Source organism: Lissotriton helveticus, chromosome 1_1 (genome assembly GCF_964261635.1).
Source record: "Lissotriton helveticus chromosome 1_1, aLisHel1.1, whole genome shotgun sequence".
Classification (NCBI taxonomy): Eukaryota; Metazoa; Chordata; class Amphibia; order Caudata; family Salamandridae; genus Lissotriton; species Lissotriton helveticus.
This window is the reverse complement of record NC_136057.1, coordinates 903,076,647-903,095,825: the sequence shown is the minus strand read 5'-3', so window position 1 is coordinate 903,095,825 and position 19,179 is coordinate 903,076,647. Positions and strand designations below refer to the sequence as shown.

Sequence of the window (19,179 nt, the reverse complement as noted above, 5' to 3'; positions counted from 1 at the left end):
AAGGATCATTGGAATCTGACGAGCAGTGGGCTTGAATACCAATTTCATCTCATGATCAACTACTTCTCAGTACATTCAAGAGTCCAGGCATCCTAACACAAAACCAATCAAGGAACAAAATCCTATGCCCTTTCATAACATGGTTTAGGTTTTCTCACAGTACCGAGACCGCCCTGACGCAGGATTGCCAGCTATGTTAGTGCTGCTGGACTTGTCTAAACTTTCGATATAGTGTCGCATGCTAGGCTGCTACAGAAACTATATGAGATAGCCATTTACGGGACAGCGCTCAAATGTTTCCAAGACATTTTAGGAAAAAGAATCCAAACCATCTCCCTCGGTCCATTCAAGTCCCACACCATGAGGTTTGACAAGAGTGTTCCACAGTGATCTTGTCTGAACCCTACCTTATTTAATACATATATGGCACCCCTCACCAAGGTTGCTGAATCTTTCGGCTTTGAAATAATATCAAACTTGTGACTGCTTGTTTAATAGTAAAATATAGCAATAATCAGTATTTAGTGGGTTTCCTAGAGCTATTGGCCCCTGTGCCGCTGCACCAATCAAATCATGACCCTAGTGTCTGCAAGGTAACAGCACTGTGACTGCTTGTTTACCAGTAAAATATAGCAATACATCGATGTTTAGTGGGTTTCCTAGCGCTTTTGGCACCTGTGCCACTACACCTGCTACACCATTGAAGTTATGACCCTAGTGCCTGCAAAAGAAAAACACGCATTTGCAATGCAATAAGTCTCGCATTAGGAAAGTTTGAGCTATTGGTATTGTAAATGACAAATCTTTTATTTATGTGTTGGTTTTGAAAATAGCAAAATTAATAGCTTTGTCATTTACAATGCCAATAGGTTTAACTTTCGCAAATGTGACACCTATAGCATTTGTAATGCAATATGTGTTGTATTTACGTGACTTAGATGTATTGATATTACAAATAACAATGGCTTTTATTTTTTTAAATAATTAATACTTAAAAGTTATTGTAATTTATAATGGCAATAGCTTAAACTTTTGTGAATAACTTTTGTGAAGATTATGTTCAGTGTATTTTATTGTGACGAAAATACAAGAACAGAAGTGAAATATTAACATCTTTTTGAGACATTTGTAATAAAGCTTAAAACATTGAAAGAACATATTTGAACCAGTTGTTGTTGAATGGATGTACAGATTGATGCTGTGGTGGCGCTGAGTGATGTTGTGGTGGCGACGAGTGATGCGGTCGTGTAGTGTAGTTCCTATTATCCCAATAGGCTCTGCGCATTGGAATAATATCTTCAATAGTATAGACCTAGGGCAGAGGTTAACTAGGTCTACTACTGTCGATATTAGACTTAAAGTTTTTGGTTTTGCCAGCTAGCTCAGAGTTCACTAGAAACTTTCTCGAATAGGCAAGGAGGAGTTTAACTTCCCTGGATAGACAAGAAGGGATTTAGTTTCTGACAACCATAGAACATGACAACTTTGCTCTCCCCTAATCAAGAGTGTATCTCTAGAGTCGTGTGAAAACAAAAGACAACTTATTTTACTCAGTCAGTACGTGCATTCTTAGTTTCACCAGATTGTAGAGAAAAGGAAGAGACGGGCGTGTTCAATAAAAGATGGTATTTATTGATCAGTCTCTTTTCTCGTACAAGAGAAATGAATCGATATTATTGCGATACTTATGGTTAAGTAAAGTGCATACAATAAAAGCAGAAGTATAAAATAATACTGCAGAAGCATTGATATGGTTTCTATGCCATATGATATTTAAAATCGATAAAATAGATATATACATATATACATTGACTAATCGTACTCAACTGGTGCTTCTAACCACGCCTACCCCAGTGTACCTGACCTAAGCCTAATACGTGGGCGGGAGTAGATAAGTAGCAGTTTAAGTTAAGTTTGTTTTGCCAAGTGACTGACTCAAGAATTCTCTGTAAGGGGTTGTTCAGTTCTGTACCTGAGATCTAGAATGGTTGAGGGCTGGTATCTCTCGTCTCTGGTCTTGATATTCCAGCTGCCTGCGAGGGCTGCTTGGAAGCGCCTGAGCTGGATTTCTCGGCAGGAGAAAAGCAGCGTCTCGTTCTCAGCGCATCAGGAAGGCGGGGCAGCGCGTGTGGGCTTCGCTCTCTGCTGGGCTCCTCAGCGCGTCTCGCTGCTCCGATCTCGTCACCACCGCGTGTGTTTGCTTAAGGCAATGTCGGTAATATTTATACCTGTAAGGTGTCGAGATTGACGTAAGGATGGACATAGATACGTCAATAAGGATGTCATACGAACTGGCTTGTTCGCACATTCTTTTGCTGAAGTTCTCGGTGAAATCAAAACAATGGCCGCAGGGATTTTCCCAGGTTGTCATAGGTTTGATTTGTTTTGAGAACTCCGTATGCCTTATCAGGGGCTGGAGGAATAGTGCTTGTCTAATTAGATGGCATGCGTTATTACCTAATCAGATAACACGTTTCTGTGCCGTGGTGTGGCTTAATCAGATAACGGTTTTTTGCACCGTGGGTTGGCTGCTAGTTAATTATTAACCAGAACAGGGTCAGGAATAGGGGAATCGATACAGAACCTATAGGAATACATCACACCCACTCCACGCTGACTATGTCCATATTTACAAGATCTAGGCATAGTAAATATACTAGTAGAGCATGTGTATACCGTACCACCCCAAAATACATCCATATGCATTTTGAAAACATGAAATATACGAAAAGATATAGATATGTATTATATGCACTCAAGCAGTATAATAATGCTAAATAAATCACGCATATTCATACATCATTATTAATAAAATATGAAAATTACACATGAAACGGCTCTTAATACAGAAGAAAAAGTGCGAGACCATTTCATCACAAAATAAAATATTTATGAACAGGCCAGAGGGCAGCTAATGACTCTAAAGATCCTAAAATAGAAATATAGTTCTCTAAGAATAGTTTCTACTTTAAGCAGAAGATAAGTGTCCCGAAAAATTGCAAAATATTTTTGGGGCCGCTGAAAAATTATGTTCCGCTGTCCGTAAACTGGAGAAAATTGTTCATGATACTTTATTATCAAAGTTGAAGGCCAAATTCAGTGTGTTGGGAACGCCTTGTGCTAGCTTGCTCAAAAGTTATTATTTCTGCTCTGGTGAGAACATCATATCATTTAGACTCTCGAAAAAGCTGTCAACAGCTTCCTGTGAAAGTTCCATTTACTCGGAAAAAGATGTTACCATGCATTCATGAGCATGATTGCCTTCATTGATGTTTTGATCAGCATTGCTGACAGAAGGTCGTACCTGATCGATGCTGCTTTCATCTTGAACCTCACTACCCCTCAATCGTAGTGGTGAAGTCTCCACGAATGCCGTCATCAGGATTGGTAGCCGCTGGGGACAGCACAATGCATGAGCCGTGACCGGACTCAACAAAGTTTCTGCATCCATTGGCGCATCCGATTGTAGCGTCAGACAGGTGTCCAACACGCATTCTTCTCCGCATAGCAAGCACCTTAATACAGGTAAAACACAGCTTTGCCACATTGGTCTAAATGAAAGAAACCAAGTCATGTTCAGGTCTCTAAGTCGGGACAGTCCAAGGACTTTAGATATCCGGTCCCGGTATCCAATGGCTAGGATTGTTTCTTCCCTTGTCGCAGGTGTTTTGTCTGTGACATGGTTTGCCATAGCGAAATAACAGGATCAAAAATAGGATTCCTGCCACTAGTCCCAAAAGGAGAGGAAGTCCACCAAAGATGGAATGGACAAAGTCTGGAAAAATACCTAGAATGGCTTTAAATGGTGTTAGAGCCCCCGAAAACACTGTCTTAAATACATTTGAGACTCCACTGGTATCAGAAATATTTAAGATTTCGTTCAGGATTTCTGCGAAATGTATGGGGGAATTAGTTGATAACAATGAATGAATCTCTGCCGTTGTCCTTGCAACTTGGAGATCATACGTTTCTTTTGATGACGTGAGCTTGGTCGGCGTCTGAAGGAGCACAGTTTTCATTCTGCTTAAAGTATCAACTCTAATGGAAGAAATTTTCAAATTCGGCCATAACCTTGCCTCCCTGTCTGGCATTGCGCTGGGGAACAATACTTGTTCACAGCACATGACCTTCGCAGTCGTAGTTATGAGATAAGCTATTCCGGGCACCAAGCTACAACATCTGCGGTCTACAATTATAATGTAACTCCCGTTCGATAGTCTCCTAAAGAATGGTTCTATTTGTGTCGCAGGTGTGCCTAGCTGGTGACATGAAAGGTTATTTGAGGACCCTTCACAGGCTCCGTGTAAACTAATACCATTACACAGAAGTGTACCGCTTAGTGACATGGCACAATTATCGCCACTAAGAAACACTTTCCGGCCTTTATTACGGACACATGCATGTGAATAGGGCAAGTTCCATGTTGACTTAATGTACCCTTTACCCAATTTTTTGTACATGCCAGCCTGTATATATTTTTGGCAGTATTGAAACCTGAAAGTAGATATTGGAATATTAATTATTCCATGTATTATCCATTCACTGACAGGTCGTTCTGACATTGTCAATGGTAATCTCTCGAGTTTCTCAATGCTCAGGATTGTATAATCAGCACCCTTCTGTGCCATACTGATTTGTTTATCAGTAAGGTTAAAGATATTGAACAGTGACGTTGTGTTGATTAAACGCCAAGGCACATAGCCTGAACGCAGATTTTGTAACGTCCAGCCAAGTTGTACAATAGAACGCAATTGGGACTGACCGTGTTGTAGTAACAGTAAGTCTTGCGATATTATGTCGATTGCTGAAGACACAATGCTGTCCAAAGAGTATATTCTGGAGGACAGAGTCATTAACCCATTGTCCACTACAGAAAGTGATTTTTCCAAATTAATACGGTCAATTTCCCGTATTTTCTCTGATGTTTCAATTTGAGTTATTTTCCAGGCTTCGTTATAAGCTGCATATACAGAGGCTGCTATGAAGCGTTTTTGACGCTGTTTGCGCGGTCCCATAATGAAAACACGCAAGTCAGCACCATCAGTAAGTAAAGTTAGGTGTTGCTTAATTTCTGACAGTGTGGATGTTTGTAGCCATTGAAGGCAGAGCTTGCCCACACTGTACGTGGCAATTATCCCTGGGTGTTGTCTTTGGGAATATCTAGGGTCTGGCCTGGTCAATTTGAACCCCTGGATTTTGTTCAGGAATCTGTCTTGACAGTTATTAGTATCTGTGGGCCAGATCAACCACTTTTTCCAATCTGGATGTGTTCTGTTTTGACTTAATACCTGGTTTACGTCTATCTCCTCATCTGTAGAGCTATTACTGTTCATTGTTGGCTTTGGAATAGACGGTTTGTTTAACTCTTTGATTTTGGCTAGGCCAAGACAGGTAGTCTGTTGAATAGTGTCATTCAAAAATATAATTTGTTCTGGGATCATGCAGGCTCTAAACAATGATTCTATACCTTGTACTTGCCATTCCTTTGTATCCCAAACACTTTTTACTTCAACATTTTTGTCCCAGTAATCAAACCAAATGTACTCATTTGTTCAAAAAACGAGTCTGAATATATCAATTTAGTGTTTGTAAGCATGGTCTTTGTACCTGTCTTATTTGATAATTTGAAATAAAATGTTTCTGCATTACTTGTGTTGAACCCTGAAAAATATGAATATTTGTCATAAAAAGTTCTTGAGCTACCTTTTGGAGGGGTTGCACAGTGTTCCCATTGATTATAATTCAAAACATTTCTAGGTTGTGCAGATTTATGCAGATAATGATTACTATAGTGATTATAGCAGAACATTTTATCATAATTAGATGAACCCTGCAAATAATCATGTTTTGTAAATTTAGCAGACATCACTAGGTCAGACATCATATTATCAATGCTTTCAACGTCCCAATCATCAGCAACTGAGCTTGGTTTTACAAAGTCACTCAATGAGATCTTGATTTGATGTGGATATTTCAGGATTTCAACCGGACCATAGATTTCATGATCAGTATTGTCCCATGCTACACCGCCTGGTATAGGATTGGCTGTGAAGTTTACTGAAGAAAGTTCTCTTTTCTCGACGTGCGAGGACGTGTGTGGTTTGAGGATCAAGTTGATTTTCTGGCTTGCTGTGTCCATTTTAGCATATTTTCCCTCAATGAAGTGTCCCAAACATAGTACCATGATGAGCCAAAATATGAGGATAAGTGCACCTAAGGCCACCCAGAATTCAATCCATGGAGAAATCAGATAGGTTTCTTTCAGATGTTGAAAAAGTTCCTTAGCTTTATTTTTAAAGGTTTTTGTTGATGTTTGTTCCTTTGATTCACTCAGGTTTTCAGATGAATCGCTTAAGTTGATGAAGTAACCGGATGCCGTTCTGTCTATTGTTCCAATTGCTTCAGGATTGATATTTGCTTTATCAGTTTTTTTGTTGCAGCAGAATAGTCATTTGTTACTTCATTGTAGATTGGTGTGTCTCTGCTAAATGTTTTTATTTGGGTTTTTAGAGGTTTAAGTTCCATAGCATTGTTGCATAGTCCTTGTTGTTGTTCTTTTGGCATTTCAAATGTGTGTAGCCTCTTAGATTGAACCTCTGTGTTTGTAGCAAACCTTGGGGTTCTACTACTCATCGGGAGTCCACTTGGCCTACTGTTTGTTATCGGCCACATGATTGTGGTTTTATCAGGTCGATTGATACAACCCTGTTCTCCTTTTTACCAGCAAGGGGCGGTAGTACTACTGATCTTGTCCCGTTGATAGACAAGACAGGAACTGCTTTTCTGTAAGAAGGCCCAAATTCCTTCTTTACCGCGATCTTTTCTCTGACTAGATCCCCGACTTTTGGAATCCAGACAGGTCTTGCTGGGACAGGTGGTTTTTCTTCAGTGGTCGTTGGCTGTTGTTTCAACTTTATGTTGCTCAGGTCTTTCCTTGTTTCGTTTAAGTCCTGTAAAATAGCCAAACGATCTTTGATATCAAAGCTTTTTTCTTTAACCACTGAAGTCTGACTGTCAAGATCTAAGACCATCATTCTAGTTCCAAACAATAATTTGTACGGACTGAATCCCCTCAGAGAATTTCTTGGCAGGTTATTTAGACTACGTTGGACACTTATTAGATGTTTCACCCACCCAGCTCCAGAACCTAATACCTTCGCTGTTATAGATTGCTTTATGCCTTTGGTTTTTTCTTTACACCATCCCGTATCCCTCAGGAAGGAAGTGAGAAGAGTCCCGCTATGCTATGCTCATCTGGCCTTGCTTCCCCATAAGCTTGAAGGCTAAAGGGAATACATTAGTCAAAACGTAGCATGCTCCTAGCGTATATGCCATTATAGACTCGCAAATCTTTTTATAACAGTCCAGACGTCAGTCGAGCGCTGGGGCCACATCCAAATGAATCTCGTGCATGAATCCACTGCAACCAAGATATATTTATAGTTACCATCCCTTTGTAAGGGACCACAGTGGTCCAGGTAAACACAAGCTAATGGTTTATCCAAGATTAGAAGGGGCGTCTGAGCTGGTCGTCTCACTGTTGATACTTTCATTTTTTGACATATTTCACATTCTAGAACATAGTTCCGTGTTTGTCTTCTCATTTGTGGCCACCAGTATCTCTGTTTTAATAACGATACTGTGGCTGAGACGCCAGCATGTACAGAAGCAAGTCCTTCGTGTGCCTCTATGATAAGTCCTAACCTATGTTCCATGTTTGGAATTGCCCTATCCCCCACTCCAGGGATTCGAGCAAACGGAACATTGTTTGTATCAGTCATATATGAGTATTTCACTGGAAAGCCTTTCGGGAGTGTTTTTATCGAATATTTTCCTGTAGCGCTGACAGCTTGTAATATATCGCTGTCTATTTTTGTTTTTGACCGTGTGATGGCGGCTACGGAAGCCGTTTGCACCGCTGCCTTCGCTGCCTCATCAGCCAATGAATTCCCTGCAACGTGAACGCCATCACGTTGATGACTCAGTGTATGTATCACGTGAGTCTTTGGTAGTTCTTTTTGCAAATGAACTACTTGTTCCCAAAGCATTTTATGCTTGATTGTGCCTCCTTTTGCATCCTTAAAACCATTCTGAAGCCAGATCTGCAAGTATTCATTGTAAGACTGAACGCAATAATACGAATCGCACACTATGAGTGTGGGGAATTCTCGATCGGTATTTTCAAGCGCCATCTTGAATGCTAGTAGTTCAGCTCGCTGGGCTGTACAATCTCCTAGAGATTGTGTTTTAGTGACCGCTGGTTTAAATTTCCCTTCGTGCCAGCGACCTTTAACAATCGCGCACGCAGCACTGTAAGCTTGTTTACCCCCTACTGCGGGTTGTGCTGACCCGTCTGTATATATTATACAGCCGTAGTGTTCTAGAGGCAGAATTTCGATTGGCGGAGGACATTCAAATTCGTATTGGAGAAATTCTTGTGTTTTTAAGTTGGGATCAAATTCGTATACCACGTCTGTTGCAGCAAGAGAATTAGCCCACTGTATCCACCTTGGATGGAGTGCTTTAGCATTTGGAATGCTTGCCTTTGTTACCGCCTCCAGGGCTGGTATCGGTGTCACGATGATTATTCGTTTACCTTGTGCTAGGGCCCGCTCCTTTGCTACAGCAGTCTGTACAGCGGTCAGAATTTTTTCCGTTGGACTAAATTTCATTTCAGCCTTTGTGTACAAGTGTGATTTGTATGCAATTGGTACCTTTTCTCCCTCATTAGAGGTCAGGTATGTGAATCCGCATCTTCCTGGGATGACTCGAATCACAAGATTACGTGTGTTATCACGTGTTTCTAATTTTGTTTTAATTAGCATGTCTGTTTGTAAAGATCTCAAAATTTCTGTGTGTTTTTGAGTCCAATTGATTCTTTTAAAATCTGGTTTTATTAGATCATAAAGGGGTTTGACCCTTTCTGCGTAATTTGCAATGTATGTTCTTCCGAAATTTAGGAAGCCTAGAATTGATTGTAAGTTTTTTAGTGTTCTAGGAGTTGGAGTACAGCACATTTCTCTAGGAAATTGTCAGCCAGGCTTTTGCCTTCACTTGATAATTCATATCCTAAAAACAGGACTGTTAGATGGGCAATTCTTGATTTTTTAAAGTTGAATTTGTAACCCTCTGCTGCAAACCCAAGTATTATGGTGTTCACTCTCTTCAAGTGAGTATCCAAGTCATCATCTGTTAGGTAAATGTCGTCGACATATGATAATGCCTCGTCATCGTATGTCTGTAGTAATTCTGTTACTCTCTTTGAGAATAATCCTGGGCTGTTCTTGTGCCCTTGGGGTAAACGGCAGAAACTTTTTTGCGAGCCATTTACCGAGAATGCAGTCAAATATCTGCTCTCTGGTGCTATATTTTGACAAAAAAATCCATTAGAGATGTCTAATGTTGTTTTGTATTTTTTGCGCACTATGTTATTCATTAGTGCAGCACTATGTGAGTTTTGTACTGCAAAGGTTTTGCAACATGAGTTAAGGTGTCTGTAGTCCAAAACTAGACGATATGAGTTGTCTGGTTTGGAGACAGGAAATAAAGGATTGTTCATTTGTGAGGTGCAAGTTTCAATAACCCCCTGGTATTCAAGTTGATCTAGGATCTCTTTTACCTGTTTTTTAGCTTCTTGCTTAATTGGGTACTGCCTCCGTGCAGTAGGTTGTGATTTTAACTGGATTTTGTGAGAGGAGGAGAGTCCTCATCCCATCCTACATGATTTTTATATTAAGCAGGAGCTTGAGCTACTGCCCACTTTCTAGCAAGTGTATATTTTTTATGAATTGGAATATGATTTGAGAAGGCAGGCATAATTATTTCTTCGCCATGAGGGCACTCCCTGACAAACTCGGGTGGCCAGTCTTTCTCAGCTAGAAGGATGTCATAGCCCTGGGAGAGATTATCCCAAAATAGTCCCCTTATTTTTCTAGTCTTATCCCCTTCTATACGTAATGTTATTTCATATATTTTATGAGGTTTGCTAACTCTGGTATCTGCAGTTTCCACCTGAATGTATTCATTCGTGTCCACTGTCTCCAGATGATTCATAAGGACTTTGCGAGCTATGCTCACTTCTGCTGCGCTGTCTAGCATTGTCTGAGCCCATTCTCCGTTTTTCAGCTGTGTCCTCAGTATTCTCGGCATCTTTGACTACTTTAATACTGGCTACCTTCTTTTTTGGAAATTGTAACTTTTTATTTGGATGAGCAGGTTCCTTGTCTTTGGACTTGACGTGCTCTTCCCTGTGTTCTGATCGTCCTCTTCTTTCCGATTTCTGCGAGGAAGTCTGAAAAGATTGAGAGGGACGTGTATCATTATCTTGATATCGATCAGGTTTCTTTATATTATCCCTATTTCTAAGGTTGTATTTTTTCCCAGAGGGCTCACTTTGGGGAGACCTGCGTCCTTGGTTCGGAGATCTTTCTCTCCGCCGAGGAGACCTTCCTCTGGACTGGAATCTTTTTTCTTTAGGATTGGATTGTTTGTTTCCATCCCAGCTCTTTTTTTGAGTGTTTAAATTATTTTTAATAAATACCTTTTCAGGACTTTCAATCAGTTGAGGTTTTACCGGTATTCCACCCAGACTATCCCTTCCTAGTTCTTCATAGGATTTCTCTATGATTCTGGCAATTTCAGTTGGTTGGTCTGCTATGTCTGTCTCTTTTAACCTTTGGCGGATCGCCACGTTTGCTGCTTCTCCCTTTATGTTGGCTAATAATATAGCCGAGACCTGCTTGAAGTCTTTCAGTAATTTCATACCAAGAGTTAAAGCGGGTTCTGGACCATATTCATCTTGAATTTGTTTTAGCACATCTGGTATTACTGACATGGATGGTACACCATGTGTTTTCGTGTATATGGAAGCAAAGACTGTACCCCAAGTGTCACAGTCCTCCACGTGTGGTGCGATTCCCATTGGAAGACAGATAGTCAGAATCCTGTGTTTATCTACAGGGGTGGTGTCTGGAAACACCGCCTCTATTTGAGTGATTTTTTGTGCTAGCCAGAAAGGTATTTGTTCCCGTTTTGCGGGTACTTTACCTAGACAGGACTATATGTTCTGTGGTGTAATTTTATTTGTGTTACCCTGATGAGGGGTCAGCTGTGGAATTTTACTTGCTGGTTGGATTGTTGAAGTCCGCATTACATATTGGACTAATTGTCTATGTATTTTGATTAGTTGTTTTAGCTGTATTAGAAGCTCTGCTGCAGACATTTCTTCAATGTCTGGATGTGGTGTATATCTGGCTAGGACCGGCCACGTTGCTCCTGGTCTACCTAGTGGACCGAGCCTGGTGATGTGATTATTATGTTTTAGGGCGCCATCAAACAAGAGCAGGTGCTCTTGGAATTTGAGTGGTACTTCCACCTCCTCGAAAGGAGTGTAGGTATCCGGTGGTTCCTCTATTTTATAATAGTGGAACTCTTTTGTTGCAGCGTTTGCTGCTGGGAAGTTCATCCATGAATAGAATACCTATGTCTGCCGATATTCGTGTGCCTCAATTACGAATATGACTGTACCACCTCTCGATGTCAGTCCATTTTCTATAAGTTTTAAAGTTACAGATTTTCTTATGTTGACCGGGATGAGTTTTATATCCGGGTCATTTTGTAGCAGAGTATTATCTGCTGCTAGGAGTTCAGCTGCTAGTCTAGCTGTCTCCCTTTCATCATCACTGTCTACCATTTTACCGACAGGAAGGTTATTCTGTTTGTTTGCAGATCAGGTTTCTATGGAAACAAAGATTAGATGCACAATATTTTGGAACAGTGTATCCTTCAACGTTGACTAAACCAAGAACCATACATAGGAGTCTCCTCCTGCGAGGTTTGGCGGATATGACCTTTCACCCACTCCAGACGTCTTTGGAGTATTATGGGAAAAAAAAGGGGTTCTGTGTGAAAAAGCAAGACTGAGTTACTCTAATGTCTTGCGTTAGTTTTATCGCCTATCCAAACGTTTGGGCGCCATGTAGTGTAGTTCCTATTATCCCAATAGGCTCTGCGCATCGGAATAATATCTTCAATAGTATAGACCTAGGGCAGAGGTTAACTAGGTCTTCTACTGACGATATTAGACTTAAAGTTTTTGGTTTTGCCAGCTAGCTCAGAGTTCACTAGAAACTTTCTCGAATAGGCAAGGAGGAGTTTAACTTCCCTGGATAGACAAGAAGGGATTTAGTTTCTGACAACCATAGAACATGACAACTTTGCTCTCCCCTAATCAAGAGTGTATCTCTAGAGTCGTGTGAAAACAAAAGACAACTTATTTTACTCAGTCAGTACGTGCATTCTTAGTTTCACCAGATTGTAGAGAAAAGGAAGAGACGGGCGTGTTCAATAAAAGATGGTATTTATTGATCAGTCTCTTTTCTCGTACAAGAGAAATGAATCGATATTATTGCGATACTTATGGTTAAGTAAAGTGCATACAATAAAAGCAGAAGTATAAAATAATACTGCAGAAGCATTGATATGGTTTCTAAGCCATATGATATTTAAAATCGATAAAATAGATATATACATATATACATTGACTAATCGTACTCAACTGGTGCTTCTAACCACGCCTACCCCAGTGTACCTGACCTAAGCCTAATACGTGGGCGGGAGTAGATAAGTAGCAGTTTAAGTTAAGTTTGTTTTGCCAAGTGACTGACTCAAGAATTCTCTGTAAGGGGTTGTTCAGCTCTGTACCTGAGATCTAGAATGGTTGAGGGCTGGTATCTCTCGTCTCTGGTCTTGATATTCCAGCTGCCTGCGAGGGCTGCTTGGAAGCGCCGGAGCTGGATTTCTCGGCAGGAGAAAAGCAGCGTCTCGTTCTCAGCGCGTCAGGAAGGCGGGGCAGCGCGTGTGGGCTTCGCTCTCTGCTGGGCTCCTCAGCGCGTCTCGCTGCTCCGATCTCGTCACCACCGCGTGTGTTTGCTTAAGGCAATGTCGGTAATATTTATACCTGTAAGGTGTCGAGATTGACGTAAGGATGGACATAGATACGTCAATAAGGATGTCATACGAACGGGCTTGTTCGCACATTCTTTTGCTGAAGTTCTCGGTGAAATCAAAACAATGGCCGCAGGGATTTTCCCAGGTTGTCATAGGTTTGATTTGTTTTGAGAACTCCGTATGCCTTATCAGGGGCTGGAGGAATAGTGCTTGTCTAATTAGATGGCATGCGTTATTACCTAATCAGATAACACGTTTCTGTGCCGTGGTGTGGCTTAATCAGATAACGGTTTTTTGCACCGTGGGTTGGCTGCTAGTTAATTATTAACCAGAACAGGGTCAGGAATAGGGGAATCGATACAGAACCTATAGGAATACATCACAGTCGCGTTCAGTGATGCTGTGGTAGAGCATAGTGATGTTGTGGTGCCCCTGAGTGATGCTGTGGTGGTGCGGAGTGATGCTGTGGTGGTGCGGAGTGATGCTGTGGTGGTGCGGAGTGATGCTGTGGTGGTGCGGAGTGATGCTGTGGTGGGCGATAGATAGATAAAGGGAGGGCGATAGATAGAGGGAGGGCGATAGATAGAGGGAGGGCGATAGATAGAGGGAGGGCGATAGATAGAGGGAGGGCGATAGATAGAGGGAGGGCGATAGATAGATAGATAGAGGGAGGGTGAAAGAAAGAGCGATAGAGTGAGGGAGATAGATAGATAGATAGAGTGAGGGCGATAGTTAGATAGAGTGAGGGCAATAGATAGATAGAGTGAGGGCGATATAGAGTGAGTGCGATAGAGTGAGTGCGATAGATAGAAAGAGTGAGGGCGATAGATAGAGTGAGGGCGATAGATAGAGGGCGATAGATAGAGTGAGGGCGATAGATAGAGTGAGGGCGATAGATAGAGTGAGTGCGATAGATAGAGTGAGTGCGATAGATAGAGTGAGGGCGTGCACCGACAACTGGTGGTGTATGTCTGGTGAAAGCATGTATTGACGGCTCGTGGAGTGTGTACCTTTTGAAAGCGTGCACGGACGGCTGGTGGTGTTTGCCTGGTAAAAGCGTGCACTGACGTTTGGTGGTGTGTTTGTGGCTGGTGAAAGCGTGCACTGACGTCTGGTAGTGCACAATTTTACCATTCACACACACACCACCAGACGTTAGTGCACGCTTTCACCAGCCACAAACACACCACCAGCCGTTAGTGCACAATTTTACCATTCACACACTTACTGACGGCTGGTGGTGTGCATATGCCTGGTGAAAGCGTGCAGTGACGGCTGGTGGTGTGTGCGTGCCTGGTGAAAGTGTGCACTGATGGCTGATGGTGTGTGTGCCAGGTGAAAGTGTGTACTATGTCTGTTGGTGTGTGCCAGGTGGAAGCGTGCACTGACAGCTGGTGGTGTCTGTGTCCGGTGAAAGCATGCACTGATGGCTGTTGGTGTTTGTGTGTGGTGAAAGAGTGTACTGATGAGTGATGGTGTCTGTGCATGGTGAAAGTGTGCACTGGCGGTTTGTTTTCAGTGTAGTTGTGTGTGTGTTTGTATGAGTGGTTGTGTGTGTGTTTGTATGTGGTTGTATGTGGTTGTGGGTGTGGTTGTGTTTGTGTGGTTGTGTGTGTGGTGTGTGTGGTGTGTGTGTGTGTGTGTGTGGTGTGTGTGTGTGTGGTGGTGTGTGGTGGTGTGTGTGTGGTGGTGTGTGTGTGTGGTGTTGTGTGGTGTTGTGTGTGTGGTGTTGTGTGTGTGGTGTTGTGTGGTGTGTGTGTGGTGTTGTGTGTGTGGTGTTGTGTGTGTGTGGTGTTGTGTGTGTGTGGTGTTGTGTGTGTGTGGTGTTGTGTGTGTGTGGTGTTGTGTGTGTGTGGTGTTGTGTGTGTGTGGTGTTGTGTGTGTGGTGTTGTGTGTGTGGTGTTGTGTGTGTGGTGCTGTGTGTGTGGTGCTGTGTGTGTGGTGCTGTGTGTGTGGTGCTGTGTGTGTGGTGCTGTGTGTGTGGTGTTGTGTGTGTGGTGTTGTGTGTGTGGTGTGTGTGTGGTGTGTGTGGTGTTGTGTGTGTGGTGTTGTGTGTGTGGTGTTGTGTGTGTGTGTGTGGTTGCACTGTAAGGCATTCGCGAGCGTGGCAGTGCTAGAGTTCACACCTTTCACTGAGAGGCTTTGGGGTAGAGGTGTGCCAGAAAAAAACTCAAACGCCAGATTGCAGCATAATGTGTACTAAAATAGATCAGCCCAACAAAAGTGTGTAAAAGACAATACATAATAAAATAGTTGTCTAACAATTAGGCAGGTCAGATGGTGGTGTGTTTGCCTGCTAGAAGCGTGCACTGATGGCTAGTGGTGTGTGTCTGCCTGGTGAAAGCGTGCACTGACGGCTGGTGGTGTGTGTCTGATGGAAGCGTGCACAGACAGCTAGTAGTGTGTGTGCATAATGGAAGCATGCACTGATTGGTGATGATACCATTTGGACCTTCTGAAGTATTTAGCCATGCAGCACATTATCCTAGGTGCTACACCATCTACTGTTACTTCAGGTGCATTGGTTAACGACCACACACCCAAGGATGGGCTTCCGTGCTTTTTAATGAAAATATGAAAAAGTTGTGTACGTATGTCATGTGAAAAAAACTGTGGAATTGAGAGACAGGTAAAGGGACGTCGCTTCCAGTGGTGCAGCAGGTGGCGCCAGGTCAACTGCAACCAAATTGCACAAGAAAAACGATATTTTCATGACCGACCTCACGCTATATGTGGAGCACGTGGCTTGATTGCTATAGGACTGTGGGTAAAAACTCACATGGACAAGGAATTAGTGCCTCAGAAGTTCAATGTGATGAATCAAAAAGTTCCACAGTCAGAAGGGACAACATGCTTGGCTAAAGATACAACAACTGTTTCTGTTGTATCTTTAGCCAAGAATAAAGAAAGAATATAGAAATTAGTCTTTGTGAACTTCATTGTGCATTGATTACATTTAAAGTTTGCTCTTTCTCGACCGTGATTCAGAAATAAAGTTTTGATGTTTTTTACTTTAAAACTAGGGGATAGTTGGGCCGTTTTCCGTCCTTGCACATGTGCACATTACGGTGTGTGAAAGCCCTCAGTGCTCCTTACAGGACTGTCACATACCTAGCTTCAGGTAGGAAAGCACCTGGGGTGATTCATTCTTTAGGGCTGGTCTCTGCTTCCGGAGCGCGCTGTGAAACGACCACCTACCCCTGCTGGCTGGACGAAATGTCTTAGAAAAAGCTTATTTCCGATAAGCCTGCTACAAGGGGTGTCAGCTTGAAGGCAGAGCAATGCTCTGTGAGAGGATGTGTGGGCAAAGAGGGTGGGGGCGCTGCGGTGACTGTCTGTGGGCAGAAGAGAGGCAAGGCCTCTGCCCCAAACCCTGCCCTGAAGGGATATCCCGTCACTGAGAACGAGAAAAGGCCTGTTCGGGGGTTGGGGGATCCCCGGAATGAGGGAATACAAGGCGAAAGGGTAAGGAGAAGCGTGCAACGAAAGAGGGAGTAACGGTCTAATGAGAGAGCAAATATTGAGAGGCAGAGAAGGGGAGGACATGACAATAAAGGAGAAACAAGGGGTATATAGATCGCGCGATCTGAATATGCAAAGGAGGTGGGTGATGTGAAGGGAATGGGCAGTCCAAAGATATAGAAAAGGAGAGCGAGAATATATGAAAACAGTGGAGGGAAAGGGCAAATAAAAAGGGAACACAGAGAATATGAAGTGAGCAGAGGGAAGAGCAAACTAAAAAGGGAAGTAGTAAATAAAAAAGCTAGAAAAGAGATTGAGGAAGTGAGTGAAGAGGGTAGAGATAAAGAAGTTGAGAAAGAGGGGACTGAAGAAGAGTTTGAGAAGGATGAGATAAAGAGTGTGTCTGAAGAGAGAAGAGAGCGGGGAGAATGAAAAGGAGAGTATATACAAAGCGAGTGGAGAGGGAAGACAAAACAAGCATTGGAAATGCAATAGGTCTCGCATTAGAAAAGTTGGAGTTATTGGTCTTGTAAATGACATATTTTATTTATTTGTTGGTTTTTAAAATTGCTAAATTGATGGCTTTGTCATTTACAATGCCAATAGTTATAACTTTCGCGAATGTGACACCTATAGCATTTGGAATGCAACATGTTTTGTATTTACGTGACTTAGATGGCAGCTCTGGTCGTTAGGCCACATCTCTAGAGAGCAGGAGAGTGCAGCAGGGGAGAGAAGCACAGCAATGCAATAGGTCTCGCATTAGGAAAGTTTGAGCTATTGGTATTGTAAAGGACACATTTTTTATTTATGTGCTTGTTTTGAAAATAGCGAAATTAATAGCTTTGTTATTTACAATGCCAATAGTTTTATCTTTCGCAAATGTGACACCTATTGTAACACAATATGTGTTGTGAGGGTGAGTGAGGGTGAGGGTGGGTGAGGGGTTGAGGGTGAGGGGTTGAGGGTGAGTGAGGGTGAGGGGTTGAGGGTGAGTGAGGGTGAGGGTGAGGGGTTGAGGGTGAGGGGGTGAGTGAGGGTGAGGGTGAGTGAGGGTGAGGGGTTGAGGGTGAGTGAGGGTGAGGGGTTGAGGGTGAGTGAGGGTGAGGGTGAGTGAGGGTGAGGGGTTGAGGGTGAGTGAGGGTGAGTGAGGGTGAGGGTGAGTGAGGGTGAGTGAGGGTGAGTGAGGGGTTGAGGGTGAGTGAGGGTGAGGGGTTGAGGGTGAGTGAGGGTGAGGGGTTGAGGGTGAGTGAGGGTGAGGGTGGGTGAGGGTGAGTGAGGGTGAGGGATTGAGGGTGAGTGAGGGTGAGGGATTGAGGGTGAGTGAGGGTGAGGGTGAGTGAGGGTGAGGGTGAGTGAGGGTGAGTGAGGGTGAGGGTGAGTGAGGGTGAGTGAGGGTGAGTGAGGGTGAGTGAGGGTGAGTGAGGGTGAGTGAGGGTGAGTGAGGGTGAGTGAGGGTGAGGGGTTGAGGGTGAGTGAGGGTGAGGGGTTGAGGGTGAGTGAGGGTGAGGGTGAGTGAGGGTGAGGGGTTGAGGGTGAGTGAGGGTGAGGGTGAGTGAGGGTGAGGGGTTGAGGGTGAGTGAGGGTGAGGGTGAGTGAGGGTGAGTGAGGGTGAATGAGGGTGAGGGTGAGTGAGGGTGAGTGAGGGTGAGTGAGAGTGAGGGTGAGTGAGGGGTTGAGGGTGAGGGGTTGAGGGTGAGGGGTTGAGGGTGAGTGGGTGTGAGGGGTTGAGGGTGAGTGAGGGTGAGGGGTGAGGGTGAGTGAGGGTGAGGGGTTGAGGGTGAGGGGGTGAGTGTGAGGGGTTGAGGGTGGGTGAGGGTGAGGGGTTGAGGGTGAGTGAGGGTGAGGGGTTGAGGGTGAGTGAGGGAGGGGTTGAGGGTGAGTGAGGGTGAGGGTGAGTGAGGGTGAGGGGTTGAGGGTGAGGGTGAGGGGTTGAGGGTGAGTGAGGGTGAGGGGTTGAGGGTGAGTGAGGGTGAGGGTGAGTGAGGGTGAGGGGTTGAGGGTGAGTGAGGGTGAGGGTGAGGGTGAGGGTGGGTGAGGGTGAGTGAGGGTGAGGGTGAGGGGTTGAGGGTGAGTGAGGGTGAGTGAGGGTGAGGGTGAGTGAGGGTGAGTGAGGGTGAGGGTGAGTGAGGGTGAGGGTGAGTGAGGGTGAGTGAGGGTGAGTGAGGGTGAGTGAGGGTGAGTGAGGGTGAGTGAGGGTGAGTGAGGGTGAGGGGTTGAGGGTGAGTGAGGGTGAGGGTGAGTGAGGGTGAGGGGTTGAGGGTGAGTGAGGGTGAGGGGTTGAGGGTGGGTGAGGGTGAGGGGGTGAGGGGTTGAGGGTGAGGGGTTGAGGGTGAGTGAGGGTGAGGGTGAGGGGTTGAGGGTGAGTGAGGGTGAGGGTGAGGGGTTGAGGGAGGGTGAGGGTGAGTGAGGGTGAGTGAGGGGTTGAGGGTGAGTGAGGGTGGGTGAGTGAGGGTGAGGGGTTGAGGGTGAGTGAGGGTGAGGGGTTGAGGGTGAGGGTGAGTGAGAGTGAGGGTGAGTGAGGGGTTGAGGGTGAGTGAGGGGTTGAGGGTGAGGGGTTGAGGGTGAGGGAGGGTGAGGGGTTGAGGGTGAGTGAGGGTGAGGGTGAGTGAGGGTGAGGGTTTGAGGGTGAGTGAGGGTGAGGGTGAGTGAGGGTGAGGGTTTGAGGGTGAGGGGTTGAGGGTGAGAGTGAGTGAGGGTGAGTGAGGGTGAGTGAGGGTGAGTGAGTGAGGGTGAGTGAGGGTGAGTGAGGGTGAGTGAGGGTGAGTG

The 19,179-nt window shown here is 44.2% G+C and overlaps 1 protein-coding gene across 1 annotated transcript in view; it reads right to left on the bottom strand.

Annotated features, from left to right (window-relative positions):
- NR2C1 (nuclear receptor subfamily 2 group C member 1) overlaps positions 1-19,179 on the bottom strand; it is a 424,839-nt gene that overhangs the window by 164,060 nt on the left and 241,600 nt on the right. The gene's annotated exons all lie outside the window — the stretch shown is intronic.